The sequence below is a fragment of the Phycodurus eques genome, chromosome 9 (assembly GCF_024500275.1).
Source record: "Phycodurus eques isolate BA_2022a chromosome 9, UOR_Pequ_1.1, whole genome shotgun sequence".
Taxonomy (NCBI): domain Eukaryota; kingdom Metazoa; phylum Chordata; class Actinopteri; order Syngnathiformes; family Syngnathidae; genus Phycodurus; species Phycodurus eques.
Genome location: NC_084533.1, coordinates 9,376,350 through 9,385,961, shown reverse-complemented (window position 1 = coordinate 9,385,961; position 9,612 = coordinate 9,376,350).

Sequence of the window (9,612 nt, the reverse complement as noted above, 5' to 3'; positions counted from 1 at the left end):
GGTTGTCATGAGTCACCCTTTACAGAGCATTGGCCAGCGTGGCTCATTAATATTCATGTATTGCTTTGCATTGACCATATTTGGTTGAATTTAGCCATGTAGAGGGCGGGATCTCCGTGGTCACTTTCCCAAGTGGAAATGGTGAAAATGTCCTACAGGTGTATGTCCGTACGATTTGATAGGTCTGATTCTTTTTTTGTCCTACGCCATTTTCAGCTTTTGTGTGTACGTACACTTTTAGTAAGATTCATACACACTCTTTGATAAGTGATGCCCGTGGACGCAAAGGAATCTTACGTTAGAATGCTGTTCATAGATTTCAGCTCGGCATTCAACACCATCATCCCCCAACAACTGATCTAATAACTGGCTTGGCTGGGGTTCAACACCTCACTGTGCAACTGGTTGCTGGACGTACTGACTGGGTGACCACAGGCAGTACGGGTCGGAAACAACACCTCCAGCACCATCATCCTGAACATGGGGGTCCCCCAAGTAGGTGTGTATAGCCTCCTCCTCTTCACCCTGCCGATTCATGACTGCACATCAAAGCAGAGTTCCAACCACTTTATTAAATTTGCGGACGACACAACTGTGGTGGATCTCATAGGGAAAGGAGATGAGATGGATTACAGGAGTGAGGTGAGCCGCCTGGCCATGTGATGCACAGACAAAAATCTCTTGCTGAATCAGAACAAGAAACTTCAGAATCGTGCATACCCAGCATGGTCCTCTGAGCATCAACGGTGCTGCTGTGAAAAGGGTGAGCAACACCAATTTCCTGGGAGTGGACATCCCCGAAGACCTCTCCTGCTCCAACAACACCTCATCACTGGCCAAGAAAGCTCACCAGCGTCTCTACTTCCTGTGCAAGTTGAGAAGAGCCAGAGGCCCAACCTCCATCATGGGCTTGTTCTACAGAGGAACCATAGAGAGTATAGAGAGACTCTCCACAACATAGTGAAGGAAATTAAGATCATTGGAGCCCCTCTCCCCACCATTTACATCACCCGCAAAGCCCTCTGTATTGCAAATGATTCCACATACCCATCAAACAGATTTTTCAGTCTGCTGCCTTCAGGGAGAATTTTGCAGAATCTGCGGGCCAGGACCAGCAAACTGAAGGACAGCTTCATCCAGCAGGCTGTCAGCAAGCTGAACATTTTGCCTGCTCTGCCCCTCTCCCCTCTGCTCGAACAATCTTTGTACTCTGAGCTACTCCATCACCACCACACACACGCACACACAGGCACACATACCAGACTCAGGATTGCAGGCACTTTAGGCAGCATGAGAGTGATATCAGTGCTATATAACACTACACTACCTCATACTACCATTTTGATGTGCTTCAACTAACGTGCCTTGGTAATCCTGACTTGTTTTTCACTGTACTTTTGCATTATTGTTTCTTTTGTCTTGGGATATTTTCATATTCAATCTATATTTTTATAGGCTACTAAATGTTTATTAAATGTTTACTGTGGGCCCTTGAGGAACAAATTTTCGATCCCCTGTATGTTTAACACATATTGTAGAATTGACAACAAAATCTACCTCGACCTTGAAACTAATGTATTACAAGTACCTGCCAGAGTTGTATTTAATCATTTGGGGGGCATAAGAGAAACCCTGTCATAGGGCCCTCTGCATCAATGTACCACAAAGATTTTGAGAAAATGCGCCTATTTCCAATCATCCATCCATCCATCCATCCATTTTCTACACCGCTTATCCTCACTAGGGTCTTGGGTATGCTGGAGCCTCACCCAGCTAACTGCAGGCGAGACGCAGGGTAAATCCTGAACTGGTTGCCAGCCAATCGCAGGGCACACATAAACAAACAATCATTCACACTCACATTCACACCTACGGGCAATGTGTAAACTAAGAATAAAAGAATAACAATTGCCTCAAATCAAGGACAACTTCATTAATCAAATGTTATGTATGGCATAGGGGCCACTGGAAATATGTATGTAAATATTGCCTGTTTTTGCCTAATGGTAACTCCACCCTTGTTATCTGCACCTACAGAAAAATTGTGTGATTTCAGGTATTTGGTTAGATTGAGTTTTTCCAGTGCACCAGTACATGTGCCTCTGACAGTAGAAAACAGATTACATGGCAAAGAAAATATGTATTAGTTGAGTTTAATGGAATAGATAATGAGTGGATGGGGGGGGGGGGGGGGGGGGTACTTAAATAAATTAACCTTCAGTGGATTCCCGGAGGCCTGTGGGAATGACAGGAGGAGGAATTGTCCCCTTGTCGCTGATGCAATGAATACTAATGATGTGTTGGTGACCCCCGGTACACTTTGTTCTTGTTTAACTGTGTGTGTGTGTGTGCGTAAACATGATCATGTGTAGATGGAAGGGACATAACAAGTATAGGATGGGGAATTCAAGGGACTTTTGTGCTAAACTAATTTGTAACAGGGGCAAGTCAAAAGCAGATCTTACCAAACCCCAGCAGATGTCTTTGGTGAAATTTTTTTTTTAATGTGGGTTAGTTTTGATAATTTTTTTCCCAAATTTTTTTCCATGTGACTTTTTGAATTATTTCCTCAGTGTGTGTCTGCCTGACATACCATTCTTGCCTTTTCTTCATTTACCATCTGCAGCACAGCGGACCTGTAGTCGAGGAAATTGTTCTTGAGTGCCCTGGAAATTCTGCCAAGCTCCAAGTGGTCGCATAAATGTATTATTTGAATGAAATTCTGTTCATCTATGTTGCTTTTAGATATTAAAAAAAAAATTCGAAGAAAAAAATAGAAATAATGTTGCAAATGTACAATTTGTCTATAAATAAGCTTGTCTCCTAATCGTATACTTATATTATTTTATTTTGCTCCAAAATTTTACAATTTGAGTAGCATAATCTTCTTGTCTTTTCCCTCTTTTCTCTGCTATGTGGGCTCTCTGCCGCAAGTTGCCAGAGCAATGCTTTAAAAATTTGAAGCGAAGGGTATAAATTGTTGTGCCCACAAATTCTGCCTAGCAACAAGTGTGGCATAAAAGTGTGACATGCGTTAAAAAAAATGTCATATTTTATAGTTTATATTTTCTGTTGTTGCCTGTGCAAAATGAATGTGTCTGACTTTTTCTGACGTGTGTTGCAGTAGTAGTTGCTCTGCGCTTTTATACAACAAATTCTGTTGCTATAGAGCTGCTGCATCTACTGGATAGCTTAAATAAATTTTTTAAGGAGTACATTTTTTGTTGCCTGTGCAAAATGATTGTGTCTGACTTTTTTAGCTTTCTGAGGAAAAAAAGGTGTAATGAAAAAGAACCAGAACTGGCTTCTACTGTATTTGTAATCAGATAATAATCTATTTGTCTCAAGACTTGGTGAAGCAGCATGTGGCCCATTAATTTCATACGTCCTGTTCCAAGTAAGTGTAAACAATTGTATGTTTGTGATCACGAGGCGGCTCCTTGTAAAGTGTGATGAAAGCTGCTATGCTAGTCAGAAAACCTTGTACCTGTATATAGCATTTTTTTGCATGGCTTTTCACCCTCTAGCAAGGAATGTTTTCCAGTTTATATTACAGTAATATAGAACATAGATTGCCACATCAAGGGAAAGATGTTTTCAGGGCTTTGTGCCGAGACTTTCTTCATCTCCAGTTTTGCAACGAATGCACATCTGTATCAGTCTCATGTCAGCAGTTTCATTTAATCACATTCAACAAAATCCGCAATGGTGTCTTAGACCAAAAGTTTGACCATACAGGCCGAAGAAACAAGACCAACAACTGCGTCTGCAGTCCAAGTGGTTTCACTTCTCTGAACCCATTCTCACAGAAAGCTATCAGCGTGATAAGTCGTCTCAAGCAGCAATGAAGATTTGCAGCTGTTTTTTATGTTTGCACACAAAAGTGCATGTGGCACAGTGTGATAGGAGCACAACAAAGCCGGTGTAGGTGTGTGTTGTGCAATGTGAATATGTGTGTGTGTGTGTGTGTGTGGGGAGAGGGGGGGGGGGGGTTGCTCTTTTCTAGCCTCACCAGATGTCCGCAACATCGCGCTGACAGGCAGTACAGCTGAAATCCTCGATTTTTCTTCATTCAACTCTCTGTGGAACCAGACCAAGTGAACAGCAGCAGCTGGGCAGCCTGTCAACAGATACCTGTCAACGTGGGTTACAGTGTCACCATGGAAACCTGATTCTCACTCTACCCATTTTGTAAGCTTTAAGCGTTCGCTGTGCAATGTGAGACACTATGGCCATAAATGCCTTGATGGCAGCGTTGGGAGGGTTACTTCAAACATGTACTGTACGTATTCTGATACAGTCACTAGTTAGCTGTTCAAAAATGTATAAATGCTAAATTATTTATCAATCATTAATAATAATAATAAGTCATAATTTATAAATGGTAAATGCTACATGGACTGCACTTATATAGCTTATATAGTTTAGTCAGTAACGTAATCCAAGTACCACAATTTTAAAGTAATGTAAATTGATTACTTTCAATTACTTTTTGATGACTCAACAATCTACTCATTGGAAGTCTCCAGTGCCCTGCATCATGCCAAGATTAATGGGAGGCTTTACATCAAGAATGGCATGCACTTTAAACCTGAGCCGTAAAAAAAAGAAATGGAGACATTACTTGCTGTGGTGATCCCTTATGGAGAAGCATTACAAGATAGATAGTATAGGTAAAAAAAACAACAACAATTTAATGATATCCTAAAACTTTTGCTCAGTACTGCTTAAAAATAAAGTGTTGTGGAAGCCCTGCAGTGGTTCACCTGCTGCTGTTCATCTGTCATTCAACATCATTAACACACACAACTATCAGCTTAAATCTGGAGCCAAGCATCTGCCTCCACCCACTGTGTCTGTTCCATTGCTTGACTACTGGTGACTCTTCAGTGTCTTCTGACCACGCTCTCCAGACAAGGGCTGATGTCACAGATGACAACAGGCTAATTCTAAATCTTTCATTAGGCGGTTCGTTGGATGAATACGAAGGACAGCCACCAACGTGGGCAGGATGATCAATCAGCGGACAGACAGCACCCTCTGACTGTGGGAATTAGAGCCTTTTATGACCAATATTATTTTTGCCACAAGCCTGAATGTCATCGGCAATGTTGGATGTCTTTGTTCAGTGGGCAGAAAGTGGCTCATTCATTGACACCGAAGTCACACCTGGCCACATTTCAACCTCATGACAGAAGAACTCCTGTTGAAAATAGTCTCAGCTAAAATGAACATGTTGTGTCTGTGAATTATTTTAAAAGAGATATGTTTGTAACTTTATTTGTACTGGAGGGCAGATTGGGTTACAGTGAGTTAGCTGCTCACACATACACATACACAGACATTTTTCTTTTTAAATTTAGCCTTTAATTAATGTTTCATTTACCTTTTAACTTACATTTAAATGGTGTTATTTCCTTTTTTAAAACTAGTTTTTATTCTCATTTTTTTAGTATTATGTACTGTATTTTATGTTGATTTTTATGCTATTTTTACAGTTCTAGGTTTGTTCTTTTAGTTTTCATTGAACATTGGGCTTTATAGATATTTATGTTTTTGTGTATGCTTATAATTATTTTATTCTCTTTCAGTGTTTCCTCAGAGGGTGCCCTCTGCACTGGGAGATGTGAAGGGCCGTGCCCATGGTCCTACTTCATGGGCTCCTCAATCGCCATATGTGGCCCCTCTTACGCCATTACACGGAGACTCCATGCCGATAGCCTGAGGCCGCAGTTCGCTGTCAGCTCTTGGTGCAGGCAGAGCTTTGAGTTACATGCCATTGTATGAAGAGCGCTCTATAAATAAAGTTTGATTTGACTTTATTTTAAACCCCAAAAGACAGTGACATACTTTATAACAATGACAACAGTGCTACAGACATAAAAAAACATGGACCAAAAATTTAAATCAAAATCACAAGGCGGAAGATGCAGTAAGAGCTATCACACCAAACACAGAGACAAGATCAAAATAATTAAATACCTAAACTATTTACATCAAGTATTTATGTAAGAACTCAAATAGTCTGTGGAGTCATAACAGTTATTTTTTTGTCTCAGTTTTGATTTGGCAATTGAAGCGTGACCAATCCTTGTCAATATTATTGTAAGGACAGGCTTGTGAAACGTTATAAAAACACTCAACACAACCCAGTTGTTCCTCTATTTGTGTCCTGCAACAGCCCAAACCTCAGGTTGCTTCTTGATTGGGTACTGTTCCATTCCAGTCACAACCCTACCCAACTCTGTGTTGACTCAACAAATAAGGATTTTGGATTGTAAATATTGAGCGGTTTAACATTTAGGATTGGCAGCCCAGACTGTTTTTTAAGCAGAACGAGGCAAAGAATTCACTCAATGCACCCCCAGCAAGTATAAATTTTGTTGACGGAAAATTTTCATCATAGTTATAGTTAACAACCTTTTTTATCTGATGTAAACAAGATGATAACTAAATAAAAAAGCTTTTCTGGGGACTAAACCCAAGATGAAATGTATTGACATTTTTGTCTAGGAATAAAAATGGGACGGAAATGTTTCCCAGAGATGAGATCCAATCAGGCGGCACGGTGGACGACTGGTTAGCACCGGGGTTCAAATCCCGGCCTCGCCAGTGTGGAGTTTACATGTTCTCCCCGTGTCTGCGTGGGTTTCTCTGGGCACTCCGGTTTCCTCCCACATCCCAAAAACATGCATGGTTGCTTGATTGAAGACTCTAAATTGACCGTAGGTGTGAATGTGTGTGTAAATGGTTGTTTGTTTATATGTGCCCTGCGATTGGCTGGCAACCAGTTCAGGGTGTACCCCGCCTCTCGCCCGAGGACAGCCGGGATAGGCTCCAGCACGCTGTGACCCATCTGATGATAAAGCGGTACATAAAATGGATGGATGGAAGTCCAATCAGAACTAATCCATTACACTGCGATAGAACCATACATCACAATATCGATATTTTACCAGTCGACTCAACTTTCCAAAAAATATGCATGTTGGTTTCATCATCCATAGGTGTGAGTCTGAGTGTAAATGGCTGTTTGATGTGCCCTGCGATTGGCTGGTGAGCAGTCTTGAATGTACTTCACCCAAAATCAGCATAGATCGTGTCGAGCTCATGTGTGACCGGGGCTATAGAAAATTAAGGAAGGAAGGATGGATGGATGGATGAAGTCAATCAGAACAAGTTTCATACCGAAAAACTATTGACCATTGTTTTCGATTATTTGTTGAATGGGTCGATTTGACCCATTAAGCATTTTACTATTTTACTATTAGCCAGAAGCTCATGTAGCGGACGGATGGACTCAAATCCACGATAAGCAGTCTCAGGAGACCCAATCAATGTCCTTAGTTTACAAAAAGTTAGACAAAACGGTCTCTGGCTGAAAGTCCTGTCAAGCGAAATAGGAAGGGGAACAAAAGTGAAAAGAAGTTAAGTTTTGGTTGCCAGTGATAACAATACAGTGATAATGCAATAAATAATATATTGGAAAGGATGAGCTGTATGGTAATAATATTTTGTCAGATGAAACAGTTGCCATTTTCAGATACACATTGGTTGCCGGCAATGTAAATGGCTAATTCAGTGAGAAATGAATAAACCTTTTTGGAGGGCGTCAGTTTACTTGCAGTTTTTCGCTATTTGCAGCGGGGCTTCGTGCCCATTGCCGACAAATTGCGGGGGTTCTTTGTAAAATTAGATTATGATACAGCAAAATGTGATGATTGATAGTTGGGTGTTACCAGTTTTCTCCTCTACAGCCGATAGAAAGTCACTGATTCCATCACATTCTTGCATGTGCTACTGTCACTCAAACAGGTACAAATTCCATCACAGAAAAAAACAGCAGGTAAGCAAAATGTGGTCCAGCTTAATATTTTAATTAGTCACCCAATCCATATCTCTCTTTCCTAAGGCTACTGTCAGTGGGTCAGTGATTCCCCATCAAACTGTTGTGTTCTGAGAATAACACTGATGGAAGAAATAAAGTTGGTCTCAGAGAAAATGTTAGTTTTAAATTTTACATATGTTCTGGAAATATAAAGTTATGGAACATTTTACTGTCCCCCTGGTGGTGTGTGGTCAATTTAGAAATACTATTAAATGAATGATGTCTGCAAATTAGTGTTGACAGCATAATGTGTTCATAATGTGTCTCTGCAGTCTGCAACGCATTATCTTTGATGTATGATGTTATCATGTGTATCAATAGAATTAGATTTAAATGCAGTGTATACAGTATTTATGAGGTTTGAGGCTGGAAGGAGATTGATTTACATCTTACGTTCAAACACCAGAGTAAAAGTCTCCATGTTTTCATTGTTTTGTGCATATAATATGTTTTGGCATATACTGTATCTAAAAAAACAGAATGCAAACTGTTCTACAGGGAAATTATGTTCAAAAATAAATGTTGTGTTATATTTTGATGTCTTCCAGTGAACCCTTAATGTGCTTGCAGGGGATGAATTCATCATTAACATAAACTGCTGTTTGCATGATTTAAACAAGAACCAATGAGCAAGTGCACATGTTTGCACACCATTTACAGGAAAACAAAATGGTCCTGATGAGAATACACTCATGTTGTAGGGAAAACCCACGTGGCATTGAATGCATCACTTGCAACGATACATGCTGGCAAAACACCAACGGGCAACAAGGGTCATTGATGTTTACTTCTCGGCATGTAAGGAAAATATTTGATCTGAAAGGGGACTAAGAGCAGATGCAGCAAAGTGAAGACTGGAGTATAAGACACAGTTTCCAGAGTTAAGGCACAGCAACGGGGAAAGCTAACATTAGCATAGTATTAACATGGTATTTATGGTTTAAATATCACAAATACCGACATGCTTGGAAACCCGATTGACCAGGTACTGTCTGATATTTACAGTTGTTTAATGATCTTCAGCAAAGTGGGGAAACTATGCAAACATGCAGTATTTATTTAATTTATTACATCTCAACTGGATTACAGTAATGCACTTTATTTTGGAGTCAGCCAGTCCTCTAGTAGTGTGTTAAACTGCATATTTTGGTATCCATCCGATTCCAAGCAAATACTGGGCTTGTATCACCAATTCTGATATCAATAATGATACTTTTAAATAATTAAGGTAGATGCATCATCAAATTGCTAAATCCCAGTTAATGTTCATGACCTTTAAGTGTTTTAGTGATGTTGATGCTTTTTTTTACTACTATATAGTTAAAACCCAGGACAGAATTAGGACAAGGTTTATTGGTAAATTTAAAATACTTTTTTTGTTTTTGTTTTGCATGTGTTTTGTTTTGCATGATTTTTCATGTGCTTTATAAATTTTTACATAAATACATATGTAATGTGAATGTATATACATTCATCACTGTATTTTACACCCTTTTTACAAATTGTACAGCTTGCCGTTGTGTCATTTTCAGCCTGAAAATATCGCCACTCAGCACTCCTCTTCCTCTCTGCCATTCTTCTGCATGGTATTTCTCTGGATGCATGCGTTGTGTGTTTGCTGGTGGGCGGGCAAACCAAAGCTGGCAGCTTGCTTGCTTGTTTGCTTTGCAATGCTGGTAAGTCATAAGTCTTGTGACGGCACAACATTGAAACACAAGAGGGGG